The following is a 17,182-nucleotide window of genomic DNA, read 5'->3' on the forward strand; positions in this document are numbered from 1 at the left end:
GCTCATGTTTAATTTTGTGTCGCGGGGAGTGGCCACGCGGTTAGAGGCGCCATGTCACGGACTGCGCGGCCCCTCCCTCCGGAGGTTCGAGTCCTCCTTCGGGCATGGGTGTGTGTGTTGTTCTTAGCCTATGCTAGTTTAATGTTACTTTAAGTCTGTGTAAGTCTAGGGACCGATGACCTAAGCAGTTTGGTCCCTTAGGAATTCACACATATTTGAACATTCAATTTTGTCAACAGGTTGTTTTGATATTTTGTGGGGTAATTGTAAGTGAATAATTGGGATCTGCATACACAGCTTCTTAGTGTGACGATTTCAGTTGTTTGGAGACATAAATGGTTTTAACGTGTGTACACGTCTCTCATCCCAGCACCAACTTTCTCCATATCCCAGTTTTCGCTACAGCAATCTTCCCGCGTCTTTTTAACCGCTTATAGTTTTCTTGTTCTTTAATATTGAAGTTGCTGTCCTTCATATTTCTCCTATTTACTGTAGCGCATCGGCCAGAAACGCACAAAGTAGGAAGCAGATTACAGGCGGGCCGCCACAGGCGAGCGTAGATGCTATGCTCTATAAAACACAACACAGCCATCGTGTGTCGCAAGGCGACGCATTCACGCGAGACGTGGAAATAGTTGACACAGCAGCAGCAAAATGGAAGAAGACAGAAGCCTTTCAACACCAGCAAACACAGATGCGTTCAGCATACGTGCCACAAAGCATAGCAAAGACCAAACAAGTGCATCCCTGGAGTTTATAAATACCTAGCCTCCTCTGTACTGAAATATTCTTGGTTTGGTATCGCAGCACTAGCACCATGGGGCTGTGATACTTCAGGCGCCGTCCAGAGTGTTTCACGGGGTCTACAGTTGGACCTCGCGTCAGTGCAGCCTTCCCCGAGACACAGAGAGTGGGTCCTACGGAGCCCTGGGAAACGCTGTGCTGGCCCAAGTGCTCCTACCGTGTGGGTCGTGGCTCCCACAGCGCTGAAAGAATCAGCTGTGCCTCAGTCGAGGGTGCTTTATCCGCCGAGCACAGAGGATATTGCTGATGGAAGCAGTAGTGCGACGCCACCACTCAGCATCGCTGCACCGTGTCAGCATTGCGGGACATCACGCACAAACATGACGGAGGCCCCAGCCACGCTGCCGCTGTTTGAAATGTATGTCAGCTCAGACTGAAAGCACAATTGAAAAATAAATCTACTGTCTCCAGTCCTATATATATATATATATATATATATATATATATATATATATATATATATATATATATATATATATATATATATGTGTGTGTGTGTGTGTGTGTGTGTGTGTGTCTGTGTGCATTTACGTCGGTGTATAATTGATTTATTTTGTAAATATTATTTGTATCTTTACGCTGGGTTTTGCCTAGGGAAAACTATGCTATCAAACGATAACATCGATAGGTCGTGTGGAGAACAAAAGTGTTTAGGAGTTTTGGTAGTGTTAACTCTGCCGCGTGGAACGCGGGCAGAGGGGAGTCTGGCTGGAGTAGGACGGCGGAGCAGGTGTGTTGTGTGACGCTCCCGCGAGTTGCCAACCTTTCGGGGTTTGGCAGCATGTAATTGCGCTCAACTTGCTATGATAGTTTCTGACACAGCGTCGCGGATGGGAAGCATTAGCTGGCGCACATCAAGAGCCCGTTTCGCCTGGTGACCGTGTCGACAAGAAGGCGCGCCAGCATCCAGCTTCTACAACAGCGACGGCCGACAGTGAGTGACTGTCGCCACCTCCTCGACCGACGACTTCAAACCTTCCATCAACCAACAAGGAGAAGACTAGAAGCACGTAAAGTTTTAGAACTGTATGGCAGACCTCAGCTTTTAAAATTGTTCCATTTGCCTCACAAAATGACAGCAACTTAGCATGAACCTTTGTTGCTCAGTGTCCCAATTGCATTACCAAGCAGGGCCCCTTCCTTTTCTGGAATGAACCCGAGTGTCGTTGAAATTCATACGCCAGCATTAAAGTAACATCATTCCATTTCACAGCTTTAATTTCAAAGTTCAGTTAAAGTATTCATAGCTGGCTACAATATTTAGATTACACAAGCACAACTTAAGAGTGCGAGTTTTGTTACCATATTTTAGCTTACCTGTGACTGCAGCTCAGCTTGGTACGTACTAAATTTTACTATTGTTAATTGTTCAGAATCATTTAATTCAAGTTCAAACTTAAATCTCTTATTTCTAAATTGCGTAGATTCAAGTTGCATTTGAAATGATTGTTGAGGTAGTCCAAGACTAACCGTATTTTACTGAATTTCGTAGTGCTTCAGAAACGAAGCTCACTATTAATTTCAGTCACTAAATTAACTTTCAATTTTTCCAGTTTTATTAATTCTTCTGCTAAATTAAGTCAGAGTGTAGCGAAATTTATTACTTCTGACAAACATTCAGTTTTCACACAACACGTGTCAACCTTCAGTTGCCACGCTTTTAGTGCTAATTATATGTACAATATGTGGTGTCACCGCCGGACACCACACTTGCTAGGTGGTAGCCTTTAAATCGGCCGCGGTCCGTTAGTATACGTCGGACCCGCGTGTCGCCACTATCAGTGATTGCAGACCGAGCGCCGCCACACGGCAGGTCTAGAGAGCCATCCTAACACTCGCTCCAGTTGTACAGCCGACTTTGCTAGCGATAGTTCACTGACAAATTACGCTCTCATTTGCCGAGAAGATAGTTAGCTTAGCCTTCAGCTATGTCATTTGCTACGACCTAGCAAGGCGCCATTACCAGTCACTATTGACGCTGTAAAACATGTACCGTCAAGAGCGATGTTCACCAATTATGGATTAAAGTTAAGTATTCCAGAAGCTACGTACGTTTTTTACTATTCTCATTTCCGTGTTCTGTTCCAGACCTCACACCAGCCTGCGTGAGCTTAAACGCGTGCCTTTCAGCTTCCTCTTAGTGGATTGGCTGTCTTGCCAATCCACAACAAGTGGCGACGAGGCCACACCGCGTTCGTAATTATACTGCCCTGATTTACTTGTGTAATGGCTTCGCCACAATCTCCAGATATACTGTCCGAATTGTATCACTTACAGAATCAGCAGACGCAGGCCTTACTGGATGCCCTTGGACAGCTCGTCCAGGGTCAACGTGCAATGCAAAACGATGCGGCAGCCGCCGCTCCACCGCTCACGCAGTCACAACACGCAGTTGCACCACCTTTTCGTCCTTTTGATGCGGCACTGGAAAGCTGGACGGAGTGGTCACGCCAATTTGGATTCCATCTCGCCGCCTACAGAATTCAAGGTAATGAGCGGCAGCCTTATCTCCTTTCGTCCGTCGGCGTCCAAACGTGTAATAGTGAAATTATTTCCCCGACGCGATGTAGCAACTCTGTCCTACGACGAAATTTTGTCTGCATTAGATGCATATTTCAAAGAATCAGTCAATGTAGTTGCCAAACGGTATACGTTCTTTCGTACAAAACGTACGGCAGGTCAGACTAATCGGGAGTAGGTTGCTACCTTGCAAGGCCTTACTAGGGATTGTGCTTTTGAGTGTGAATGTGGACTCCCTTATTCAGATACTATGGTACGTGATGCACTTGCACAGAACGTTTCTGATGTTCATATAAGGGAACAGATTTTGAAACTTGTCAATCCCTCCCTTCAACAAGTGATGGACATATTGGATCGGCAGGACACACTTGACTTTGCTCAGGAATCATTTGAAACTTCGCTACCCGTGTGTCAGGTTAACCGGCCCGCCGGGCGAGCTGCACGGAACAGTAAACAGTCCTCGCGCCCGGACGAGCAAAAGCCGCCTGGCTCTCAGCCACGTGTACCGCACCAACAAGCAAATGCAGTGAATTCATGCCCGCAGTATGCTACTAGACATTCGCGTGAGAATTGCCCATCCCGCCAGGCTATTTGCTTTTTCTGTAATAAAAAAGGACATGTTCAAGGTGTTTGCCAGAAGAAGCTCCGATCGGAAGCTCAAAACCATTCCAGGCCCTTTGCTTCACGCCGAATTCGAACCAAGGATACTCAGGGTCGTGAAACTTCGCCCATGGAAATTCATGTAGTTCATTCCACTCCGCCCAGTGCCACTCTCTCAAACAGTGACTGTGTTTGTCCCACAAATAGTGTGCGTCGACATCGACGGAAAACCTGTCATGTCACACGCGATTTTGTACCAGTGTCAGTTCACGTTGCACGAGACAGTCGCTCTTGTCGTCAGCAGGACAATAAACTTTTTGTAGACTTGGACATTAACGGCAAAGTGATACCATTCCAGCTCGATACCGGAGCTATAGTTTCACTGATCAATCAAGACACGTACAAACAGCTGGGCACACCTCCGTTGCGTGCCGCAAATGTTAAGCTAACTACATATTCAGGTCACGGGCTCCCTGTGTTAGGACAGTGCAGACATTTTGCAACATACAAGGGACAAACAAAACTTGTGTCATTTTACGTCCTTCATTCTTCTTCTGCTTAGATTTATTTCAATTGTTTAACTTGTCTATAGTAAATCAGGTCCTCTCAGTGAACCAGACTGTGCCTTCAGACAGTGTTTCTCGTCTATGTGCAGAGTTTGCAGACATTTTTGCACCGGGCCTTGGTTGCGCTAAGAACTATACAGCACATTTGGAACTGAAAGTAAACGCGCAACCGAAATTTTTCAGAGCGCGCAATGTTCCCCACGCATTGCGTAATGAGGTCGCAAAAACATTACACGATTTGGAATCACAAGGTGTGATTGAACATGTGCAGGCTTCTCTCTGGGCATCACCCTTAGTAATTTTACCGAAACCTTCCGGAACATTGAGACTTTGTGTGGACTTCAAGGCAACAGTGAATCCACAACTAGTGATTGCAACTTTTCCTTTACCCCGCCCGGAAGATCTTTTTGACAAACTGTGCCCGGGTAAATATTTTTCGAAGTTGGACCTAGCAGATGCATACTTGCAAATACTGGTGGACGAAGAATCCCAGCGCGTTTTGGTAGTCAACACGCATCTTGGTTTGTACCAATTCAAACGACTGCCATTCGGGTGTGCATCCGCCCCTGCATTGTTTCAGCAATATCTACAAACTGTTTGTGCGTCGGTCCCTACTGCAGCAAACTATCTGGACGATATTGTGATCTCCGGAAAGACGTAAGAAGAACATTTAGCCAATCTCAGAACATTATTTCAGGTCTTGCGACAAAATGGTCTTCGCTTGCGGAAGGACAAATGTGTGTTTTTTGCTCATGACTTACCCTATCTGGGACATGTACTCAATGCCCAAGGCATACATCCCAGTCCAGAGCACCTCCGTGCCATACAAGACTTGCCTTCGCCGCAGAATTTGAAGCAGCTACAGAGTGTGCTGGGAAAAATTATCATCATGCGAACGCGCCTTTCGCCAGTTGAAATCGGCATTGCTTTCCAATACTTGCCTTACGCCATTCGATCCCCGGAGGCCCCTTTTGTTGATGGTGGATGCATCGGATTTCGGGATCGGTGCTGTGCTTGCGCACAACGAAGGTTCGCACGATCGCCCTATTGCCTTTGCGTCCAAACTTCTCTCGTCTGCGCAAAGACATTATTCACAGATCGAGAAAGAAGCATTTGCTCTCGTATTTGGTGTTACAAAGTTTCATGATTTCTTGTATGGTCGTCACTTTACCATCATCACAGACCACAAACCTTTGACATCCCTTTTTCATCCGAACAAGCCTGTACCTCCACGTACAGCGCAGAAATTCATTCGCTGGTCTATTTTCCTCTCGCAGTACCGCTACGATATCTTGTATCGGTCCACTGCTAAGCACGGAAACGCCAATGCGTTGTCCCGTTTGCCTGTTGCTGAGGTTAGAGCATTCGATTCCTCCGAACTTGCTTGCATGTTGATTGATGCGGAAACCGCTGACGTGGTCGAATCGTTTCCGATTGATTTTCGTCGTGTAGCTACAGCCACAGCTGCTGACCCTGTCCTGGCTACCGTTCTGCGTTTTGTTGCTACGCAATGGCCCTTGTCAAAGTCACGGATCGAGGTTCCGTTGGTTCGCCAGTTTTTTACCCACAAGGAGAAACTTTTTGTACGACGTGGTGTTTTGCTGTTGCGTTCTGATAATGATCAGTCCAGGGTCGTGGTCCCACGTTCGTTACAGTCCTCTGTCTTACGGCTTCTCCACCAAGGACATTGGGGTATAGTGAGAACGAAACAACTTGCTCGTCAGCACTGTACTTGGTTCGGAATCGATGCTGCGATTACGAATATGTGCTCTTCTTGCATATTATGTGCCGAACAACAATCCTCACCACCGCAGAAATTCTTTGCATGGCCAAAAGCCACTTCCCCTTGGCAACGCTTACACATCGATTTTGCTGGTCCATTCTCGAATGCTCGATGGTTGGTTCTGGTCGATTCATTCAGTAATTTTCCTTTTGTTGTCCGGAGGTCTTCCACGACGTCTTCTGCCACCATCCAAGCGTTATTCGCTATCTTTTGCCTTGAAGGTCTTCCACAGACTATTGTTTCCGACAATGGCCCACAATTCATGTCCGCAGAATTTCAGTCATTCTTCAAGGCCAATGGTATTCAACATCTGACGTCCGCGCCGTTTTCGCCACAGTCAAATGGTGCCGCTGAACGATTGGTCCGGACTTTCAAGTCACAGATGTTGAAGTTGAAAGAGTCGCATTCTCGGGAGGACGCGTTATTGCTCTTCTTGTCCTCGTATCGCTCTCAGCCCCGAGATGGTCGCTCGCCGGCTGAGTTGCTCCACGGTCGCCCTCATCGAACCTTGATGTCTTTGCTACATCCGCCGCATCGGGTTCCTGTGCAGCGGCAGACACCTGCTTTTGTTCCAGGCGACGTTGTCTACTACCGCAACTATCGCGGTTCACGGCGTTTGCTCGCAGGGCGCATTCTTCGCTGCCTCGGCCGCGCTATGTATCTGGTTTTGGGGGCCTCTGGTGCGGTGCGTCGGCATCTCAATCAGCTGCGCCTCTGTCGTCGCACGGGATCTGCCGCTCCCCGTCTGCTTTTAGCGACGGTGCCGTCCGGTCAGCGCCCTGGGGACCCATCTACTGCCTCGCCTCAGCCCCAGGTGTTACCGACGCTGCCTTCCATTTTGCCCCATGGCGACACCCCGCCGCCGCCGCCTTTTCTCCCGCCGGCGACGCCCGCAGTGGACGCTTCGCTGCAGCCGCCGGGCGCCTCCCTGGGTCACGCGCCGCCGATCGCTTCCCGTGACCAGTTGTCCTCCGACATGGACCTCTTGCCCGCTCCGGACCTTATGGCGTCTTCGCCCGTCGGGTGCCGCGGCCCGATGGAGGTCGACCCTTCGGCCCCTCCTGTCTCTCTACGGGCGCATACACCGCATGTTGGCGTGCACCCTGGAGTAGGTTTTCAAGTGTTTCCTAGCTCCCCTCGTTCCGAATGGCAGGGTGCGGGTGGCAAAGCCTCGCCTGTTGTTAGGCTCCCCACCTCGTCGCATACGTCAACATGGGGTCCTCCCCACGGCGGGCGGAAGCCTTATAACACAACCGTACGCCGATTTGGAATGTGGTGTCACCGCCAGACACCACACTTGCTAGGTGGTAGCCTTTAAATCGGCCGCGGTCCGTTAGTATACGTCGGACCCGCGTGTCGCCACTATCAGTGATTGCAGACCGAGCGCCGCCACACGGCAGGTCTAGAGAGACTTCCTAGCACTCGCCCCAGTTGTACAGCCGACTTTGCTAGCGATTGTTCACTGACAAATTACGCTCTTGTTTGCAGAGACGATAGTTAGATTAGCCTTCAGCTACGTCATTTGCTACGACCTAGCAAGGCGCCATTACAAGTCGCTATTGATGCTGTAAAACCTGTACCGTCAAGAGCGATGTTCACCAATTATGGATTAAAGTTAAGTATTCCAGAAGCTACGTACGTTTTTTACTATTCCCACTTCCGTGTCCTGTTCCAGACCTCACGCCAGCCTGCGTGAGCTTAAACGCGTGCCTTTCGGCTTCCTCCTAGTTGATTGGCTGTCTTGCCAACCCACAAGACAATAACCTTTCTTTTTCAGTTATTATAGTAGTTGTCCATAAGACTGGTGACCATAATTTTCCCCAAATCTCAAACATCTAATTACCGCCAGTAAATTGTTAACGTAACGACTGCACATTTACTTTCTTTATTAACTTCACCCCTTTTCAGAATTAATTTCCACCTGTTTCATTTGCATTTTTCCTTTCATTTAGATGTAACCCTTTCCTCCCTCTTTACCGACAGATTAACTTCGGTGACGATTGCTTTTCCCAAATTTTCATTAGGTACATGCGGTTTAATTTTTACTGTCATTAAGGTCGATAAATGAGGGGGAGGTTACAGGCAGACCAGCTGATATAAAATCATTATTATATCAGCTGGTCTGCCTGACGTATCGTTTTGTCCAAATGGTTTACAAATGTTAATCTATATTCAGATCCGATGATGGCACCTTTAGTGTGTTGAAACCGGTTATCCAGTAAACAGTATTTATGCGATCTTGGCTTTTGAATTATTTCTACAACAGTGTTCAAATGGTTCAAATGGCTCTGAGCACTATGGGACTCAACTGCTGTGGTCATAAGTCCCCTAGAACTTAGAACTACTTAAACCTAACTAACCTAAGGACAGCACACAACACCCAGCCATCACGAGGCAGAGTAAATCCCTGACCCCGCCGGGAATCGAACCCGGGAACCCGGGCGTGGGAAGCGAGAACGCTACCGCACGACCACGAGATGCGGGCTACAACAGTGTGATCGCCCTGCTACGCACTATGTGTTCACTACAAAGCGATATTGTTCGGACATGGAAGGGATATAGAGAGGCAGGAACTGTCGATGACATGCCTCGCTCAGGCCGCCCAAGGGCTACTACATACGGATTAAGGCTCGGAGGATCCCTGACAGCAACGCCACCATGTTGAAAAACACTTTTCGTGCAGCAACAGGACGTCGTGTTACTACTAAAACTGTACACAATAGGCTGTATGATGCTTAACTTCACTCCCGACGTCCACAACGAGGTCAATCTTTACAAGTACGACACCATTTAGCGCAGTACAGATGGGCCCAACAATATGCCGAATGGATTGCTCAGGATTAGCATCGCGTTCTCTTCACCGATGAGTGTCGCGCATTCCTTCAACCAGACAATCGTCGGAGACGTGTTTGGAGGCAACCCGGTCAGATGCAACGCCTTAGACACACTGTCCCGCGAGTGCAGCAAAGTGGAGGTTCCCTGCTGTTTTGGGTTGGCATTATGTGGGGCCGCTGGTGGCGATGGAAGGCGCCATAATGACTGTACGATACGTGAATGCCATCCTCTGACCAATAGTGCAACCATATCGGCAGCATATTGGTGAGGCATTCGTCTTCGGGGACGAAAATGCTCACCCCCATCGCGCACATCTTGTGAATGACTTCCTTCAGGATAGTGACATCGCTCGACTAGAGTAGCCAGCAAGTTCTCCAGACATTAACCCTATCGAACATGCCTAGGATAGATTGAAAAGGGCTGTTCATGGACGACATGACCCACCACCCAACGTTGGTGGGACAATCTGGACCAACAATGCCAATGATGTTTATGTTGATCTCTGTTCCAATTTTCTGTAAAGGTTCCGAAACTCTCGGAACCGAGGTGATGCAAACCTTTTTTTGATGTGTGTGTTTAGGTTGGTATTTCTACACTCTGAACCAAGGAATTTTCTCTGATCTACCACGCTACACTTGGCAAAACATTGACCCACGCATTGATATAGTTGAGTCAGGCATTCCTTGTGTGGTAAAGGAGAAGGAAAGAGTTTGCTGTTTTCAAATTAAATAAAACAGAGCCACTCTATTGCATCCTTCTCCTAGCTATATGTACAATCTGACTAGAGAGCAGAGATAACAAAATCCACGATATTTACGAAAATATGTACCCCTCTCCATATATACAGGGTGTTTCAAAAATGACCGGTATATTTGAAACGGCAATAAAAACTAAACGAGCAGCGATAGAAATACACCGTTTGTTGCAATATGCTTGGGACAACAGTACATTTTCAGGCGGACAAACTTTCGAAATTACAGTAGTTACAATTTTCAAAAACAGATGGCGCTGCAAGTGATGTGAAAGATATAGAAGACAACGCAGTCTGTGGGTGCGCCATTCTGTACGTCGTCTTTCTGCTGTAAGCGTGTGCTGTTCACAACGTGCAAGTGTGCTGTAGACAACATGGTTTATTCCTTAGAACGGAGGATTTTTCTGGTGTTGGAATTCCACCGCCTAGAACACAGTGTTGTTGCAACAAGACGAAGTTTTCAACCGAGGTTTAATGTAGCCAAAGGACCGAAAAGCGATACAATAAAGGATCTGTTTGAAAAATTTCAACGGACTGGGAACGTGACGGATGAACGTGCTGGAAAGGTAGGGCGACCGCGTACGGCAACCACAGAGGGCAACGCGCAGCTAGTGCAGCAGGTGATCCAACAGCGGCCTCGGGTTTCCGTTCGCCGGGTTGCAGCTGCGGTCCAAATGACGCCAACGTCCACGTATCGTCTCATGCGCCAGAGTTTACACCTCTATCCATACAAAATTCAAACGCGGCAACCCCTCAGCGCCGCTACTATTGCTGCACGAGAGACATTCGCTAACGATATAGTGCACAGGATTGATGACGGCGATATGCATGTGGGCAGCATTTGGTTTACTGACGAAGCTTATTTTTACCTGGACGGCTTCGTCAATAAACAGAACTGGCGCATATGGGGAACCGAAAAGCCCCATGTTGCAGTCCCATCGTCCCTGCATCCTCAAAAAGTACTGGTCTGGGCCGCCATTTCTTCCAAAGGAATCATTGGCCCATTTTTCAGATCCGAAACGATTACTGCATCACGCTATCTGGACATTCTTCGTGAATTTGTGACGGTACAAAGTGCCTTAGACGACACTGCGAACACCTCGTGGTTTATGCAAGATGGTGCCCGGCCACATCGCACGGCCGACATCTTTAATTTCCTGAATGAATATTTCGATGATCGTGTGATTGCTTTGGGCTATCCGAAACATACAGGAGGCGGCGTGGATTGGCCTCCCTATTCGCCAGACATGAACCCCTGTGACTTCTGTCTGTGGGGACACTTGAAAGACCAGGTGTACCGCCAGACTCCAGAAACAATTGAACAGCTGAAGCAGTACATCTCATCTGCATGTGAAGCCATTCCGCCAGACACGTTGTCAAAGGTTTCGGGTAATTTCATTCAGAGACTACGCCATATTATTGTTACGCATGGTGGATATGTGGAAAATATCGTACTATAGAGTTTCCCAGACCCCTGTGCCATCTGTTGTTGAAAATTGTAACTACTGTAATTTCGAAAGTTTGTCTGCCTGAAAATGTACTGTTGTCCCAAGCATATTGCAACAAACGGTGTATTTCTATCGCTGCTCGTTTAGTTTTTATTGCCGTTACAAATATACCGGTCATTTTTGAAACACCCTGTATGTAAAATAATAATCACAGTGGTGCTTATTATGGTGCGCAGAAGTTGTTACAATAATAGAAAATAAATGGTTTTTTGTCATATGTGGAAAGTGTTGCGATTTACACGCAACGTAAAAACATTGTCATATAATTTTTTTGTTTTTACTCGTCAAACTACAACTGAATTGGTTAGGAGAGATCTACAAAGTTTTAGTTACACGATCTACCATATCATGTTATGATTAGTTGCTAAGAAGCCGAAACCAGTAATGATAACATTTTTGTGTTCTAAAATCGAAATACATAACAGAAAACTTTTTGATCCAAATTTTCCTTTATGTTGCATATTTGTAGTTCGTTTCTGATACCACTCTGACACTGTCTGTCATTTTACTCCTTAAATACTTCCTCGATTCGTGATGACCACTTACACGAAATAATCTTACGTAATCACAACAGGATATTTTTTTGTTTTTAATGTTTATTCCGAATTATTTGCTAATTTTCATCACACAATCAAGAGCGGCCAACGCATCACCACCCACATTCTAACAGCAGATTTTAAAATGGTCGTAGATAAAAAAGGAATCGCCGAAGCTTGTGTTATAAAACTTGTATGTTTCAGATATGTATTTTTTGATAGCTGCATATATTAATGCATATAATCTCTTTATTTTTATGTCTATCATAACTGTATATCAGTCTTAAGATATATGAACTTCTTTACCTTTCTATTATTTTATTTTTGTCAGATTTATTTCAACTTCGGTGTCTGTCGGTAAACATCATTGTATTGGTTTTCTGCTTGGAAATTTTCCGCTTTATATTGATAAAGGTTTTATTCTGTACGTAACAAAATATCTTCAGGCGTTCTTCTATCCTAGAAATTAGTGCAAGGCCGTAATACGGAAGGCCATTCAGATGTACCTCCACAGTTTACACCTGCAAACGTCATCGCCCACATTAAATAGGTTAGATGGTAAACTTCGTCTTAGTCTCACTCTCTCAGCTGTTGTGAGTTTTGCACGAAGATCCAAAGCGTGCAGCGGTTGTTACATGTTCTGAGTCGCTGGTATCAGATGTAAACGATATCATCTGAAATTTATAACATCTGATACTTTCTATCTCAAAACACTCTTGAACGATTTTTCAGAATCTGTAAATATTTAGCGTGTTTGTTGGTTAAGATATCTTTGATTGCCAGTAATTTTCGTTATCAATTAAAGTGAAAATTACCGTTAGGAGCCACTTTTCTCATTCTTTTGTGTTTCTGTGGATTTCGCCTATTTTATCACATGGATTTATTTAAATTAATAAGACAGACAATTTTATTTACGTCTTGTATAAAACCTGGAGCACCGTGTGGTAGTATAAGACAAAAATAGAATTTAGTACAATCTTCGAAATCATGTGGTGGCTGCGACTGCGTATATCAACGGTATGAAACTTATTCAGTTGTCAAAGTCCGATTTTCCGTACACTACTTCCAAGACAAATTTTCTTACAGTGGCACTCACTCCGTCTTGAGGCCACAAGTGGCCCATCGGGACCATCCAATCGCCGTGTTAGCGTCAGCTGAGGATGCGGATAGGAGGGGCGTGTGGTCAGCACACCGCTCTCCCAGTCGTTATGATGGTATTCTTTGACCAGAGCCACTACTATTCGGTCGAATAGCTTCTTAGTTGGCATCACGAGGCTGAGTGCACCCCGAAAAATGGCAACAGCACATGGCGGCCCGGATGGTCACCTATCCAAGTGCTGGCCGCGCCCGACAGCGCTTAACTTCGGTGAACTGACGGGAACCGATGTATCCACTGCGGCAAGGCCGTTGCCCCTTACAGTAGAGTGTGAGCTAATTTGAAACTCCCAGGAAGAATGAAACAGTGCGCTGGCCCGGAATTCGAAACTATTTATTTATTTATTTGCTATTTTCTATTGTTTTGTTATCTATACAAAAGAACACACCAAATATTGCACATGATTTTGCATGAATATAGCACATAATATTTTAACATAATTTCAAATCTATTAGTATTAACTAAGTATTATACTGTTTAAGGGGAAACAATCTACATTGAAGGTTTTCATGAAGAGAGAAATAATAAAAATAACTCGAAAAAAATTTACAAAAGTCTACATGGTACCATTTGCCCATCTAGCTCACAGAATCCAGAGGACACACTCCACTGGTTTATGACACTATGCAACATTGGTGATTACGAAGTTTGTAATTTATTATTCTGTACTACACTGCTATACAACACTACACAGCACTACACTAGACAACACTACTACATTACTGTGTTCGGTATCAGAATCAAGCTGGATTTCTTATTTGTTTCCTCCAGCACGCTGAGGTGCAACAGAGGATTCTCAGGGGCTGCACTGATGTGCCATCACAGGTGCGGAGATTGGGAGATAGCTGTTAGGGTTTCAGGAAATATTTCCTGGTCCCCTCTGAGGCTCATTTCCTCACTGCTTTCAGAAGGTTGCTGTAGGTGTGTGGCGCTTCTCGTTATCATGATGTATGGCCTCTTCTTGGTTCTCTCTCAGCCATTCAGGCTTGTATTTCACTACCTGATATTCTAGCTTTCAGCGAGTTCCGCTTATTCCAGAGCTCCCCATTCATTACACTATTAGTGCAACAAATTCAGAACCGTTCCTGTCCTGGTCTGTAACATCTTGTCCAATAGCAAATTCTGGACGATGCGATCCGGAGCGCCGTTTGTCCACATTCACAAGTGTCTGTGGTGCGCTGTCGTATTTTTAGTAAGTAGCTGGGATACCGACCATGCCCCGAAAGGTTTTGTATAGCTCTCATCGTCGGAAGTAAGTATATTATTATTATTCTTTCTGTTATGTTAGAAAGGAACTGGTACATTCTCCTCACTTTTTCTACATTGTCCCAGATTTCTTGCCGTTCTCTTTCAATGGATGCCTTTATTTCCTTACTCGATACCGTTCTTTGTACTAAGTATCTCCCTTAACTTACCGCTTTTTGATCCAATATTGTACACCTCCCTTCCTTACTGTTAGGTCTAGAGGTACCGAGATTACCACCACCTGCAGCGCCTCAGTCGTGCATAGGAGTACACTCCCCTGTACTGCCGCAGAGCCTGTGCGGTCCTTACCGCTCTGGCTCTATGAGTCCAAACGCTCGAACTGTAACCAGCAATAGCTAGTAATATTGCGTTGTTGTAAATTGTTATTTCACTTAGTGGAAGCTGAAAACTCCCTTGGCCAATTGTTACTACTTCTTTTAGGACTGCAATGCCTCTCTAGCACACGATTTCTACATGTACACGAAAGTTGTGCTTCTCTTCAGTGACACTGAAATGATACAGAATTTAGGCTGGACATCATTGTTTTCCGTTGCGAAGGAATCTTCGATGAAATTCCAATAACTAATTTCCTCCTCTGAATGCGAAAATGTTTTGTTGACGCCGACTTACACAGGGAGAACCGATCACCATGATAAAATAAGGGAAATCTAGAGCTCGTACGGAAACACATAGGTGTTCGTTCTGTCCGTGTGCTATACGAGACTGGAATAAAAGAGAACTGTGAAGGTGGTTCGATGAACCATCATCAGGGCACTTAAATGTGATTTGCAGAGTATCGATGCAGATGTAGATATTGTGCTCAGCTATCGTTAGTTTTGTTTTCTACGCATCAGCTGCTCAATCGTCCAAGAACTAACTCCAATTTAGACCGTTTGTTAGCAGATACTGTAATTAGCAGACCGTCTGTGTAGGCAATATAGACTCTAGTGTTTGTTATACGCTGAAGCTCGTTCAGTAATGGCTCTAGGACAACATCCCACAACTATGGACCACAAACATGGCCCAGTGGGCAGCCTTCGGTGATGTCTTTCACAATTCTCTTTCTAGGGAGTTCTAATTGAAACTGTCTGTGCAATAATCTCGTTGGCAGTTATAGAGACACTTCAGACAGACCATCTGTTTCAGTCTTGTGAACAGTGCAGGCCATCACAAATCATCAAACGATCCAGCTTTGTCAATCATTATCCCTGTAATATACTTGTCGTCTAGGGTGTTCACAATATTCGTTGCATGATTTATTGCGTCCTCAGTGGATTTCGCATCCTGAAACCGTACTGCAGGGAGCTCATGTCTACCGCTTGTCTGTGGTCCCTCAGATGGCGGCACAGAAGCTTTTCCAGTACTTTGGCTGGAGAATTTACCAAACAAAGCGGTCTGTAAGATTTCGATTCGCTTGGGTCTTCCCTCCTTTTTTAGTATAATGATATTCGACGTTTTCCAGATTTTTGGCAGCCGACCCTGCAAAAGACAGACGTTAAACAACTGTTATATATGGTACAATTTTGTCCACTATCTGACGCAACACTTCTGCCAGTATTCTACCAGCTCCTGGGACTTCCTTCTTTTTTAACTTCATTATTGCCAGTCTCACTTCCTTCTGGGCAAATGACAACGCTCTTATTATCATGCTGCTCTAGTAATTCAGTGCGAAGATTCTGATGGTACTCTATTCGTTGTGTCGTCCGACAACAAAGTTCGGAGTAGAGACTGTGCTGATGTCTCCCAGTTTGTCGTCGGGTTGTCTCAGGGTTGATAATACAGCAGGTGATCGAAACTTCTTATGTTAAGTTTACTCCTGTTACTGTTACAGGGATAAAGCAGGAACCATTGTCAAATGCTCGTGAGCAGAAAGATAGTGTCTCAGAAATGTTAGCAAATGTTTTAAAACATATGGGGGATTTTAATATCAAAATCAATGGATTGGGTTCTGATATGAATATCAAAATGAAGGAAATGGGTTCTGATATCAAGAATTCTTTAAGTTTTGAGATAAAAGGGTTGCATAGTGAAGTTTATGGATTGATTTCTGAGGTTAATCACGGGTTTACTAACATGTCAGTAGAAATGGAATCCAGAATGGAAAACAAAATTTCTAAATTAAGAAATTCATGAAAAACGATATGACTTTGTTTAGTGACAGTGTAAAAAGTGAAATTAGAAAAGTGAAACAAGAATGTAATAATGCTGTTGTAAGAGTAAAACATGAATTGACCTCTCAGATTAAGCAAGTTGCTGATGACAGCAAACAGTTAGGGAAACATGTAAATTCAGATTTAATTGAAATACTGGACGTGGGTTTGGACCGTCGTCCTCCAGAAGTCGATTCCAGTGTGTTAACCACTTTGCCACCTCAATTGGTTCGTTTTTCAAGCAACCCGTTTTTGCAGCTAAACCGTGCCGTCAATGATGCTGAGGCATCATTCTTCTCAGCAGTAACACCTTCTCACGTAGAATCATAACCACCACATTTTTTTCGGTAAACGAGCCCAGCAGTACTTTAACCTATTGACTCAAGGACGCAATTTCTGGAGCTTTTTCTTGAATCGTTGGTTACGAAGAGAAATTCACACAGCCATGTTTTCCAGGTCTGCATACGTTTCAGCTTTTGCTTCGTGACGCCTTTTTGCTCTTTCACAATTAAATCCTCCGGTTTGCTAACAATATCACAGTGTCAAAGATAACATCACTGAAGTGTCCTACTTTCGTCGTCCTTTAGTAAGATTTTTCGAGCACTGAAAACACTTTCCTCTTATTTTAAACAGCAATTGTGTGAAAGTAACCACTTTATTCCCCGGAAGTGAAACAGTTGTTTCCTATTCACGTCTGTTGATACGGTGGGGGGGGGGGAGGGGAGGGG

The 17,182-nt window shown here is 45.2% G+C and overlaps 1 pseudogene; it reads right to left on the bottom strand.

Moving 5' to 3' along the window:
* Positions 1 to 13,197: 13,197 nt before the first annotated feature.
* LOC126238631 (5S ribosomal RNA) lies at positions 13,198 to 13,315 on the bottom strand (annotated as a pseudogene).
* Between the last annotated feature and the right edge of the window lie 3,867 nt (positions 13,316 to 17,182).

The sequence above is a fragment of the Schistocerca nitens genome, chromosome 2, assembly GCF_023898315.1.
Source record: "Schistocerca nitens isolate TAMUIC-IGC-003100 chromosome 2, iqSchNite1.1, whole genome shotgun sequence".
NCBI lineage: Eukaryota > Metazoa > Arthropoda > Insecta > Orthoptera > Acrididae > Schistocerca > Schistocerca nitens.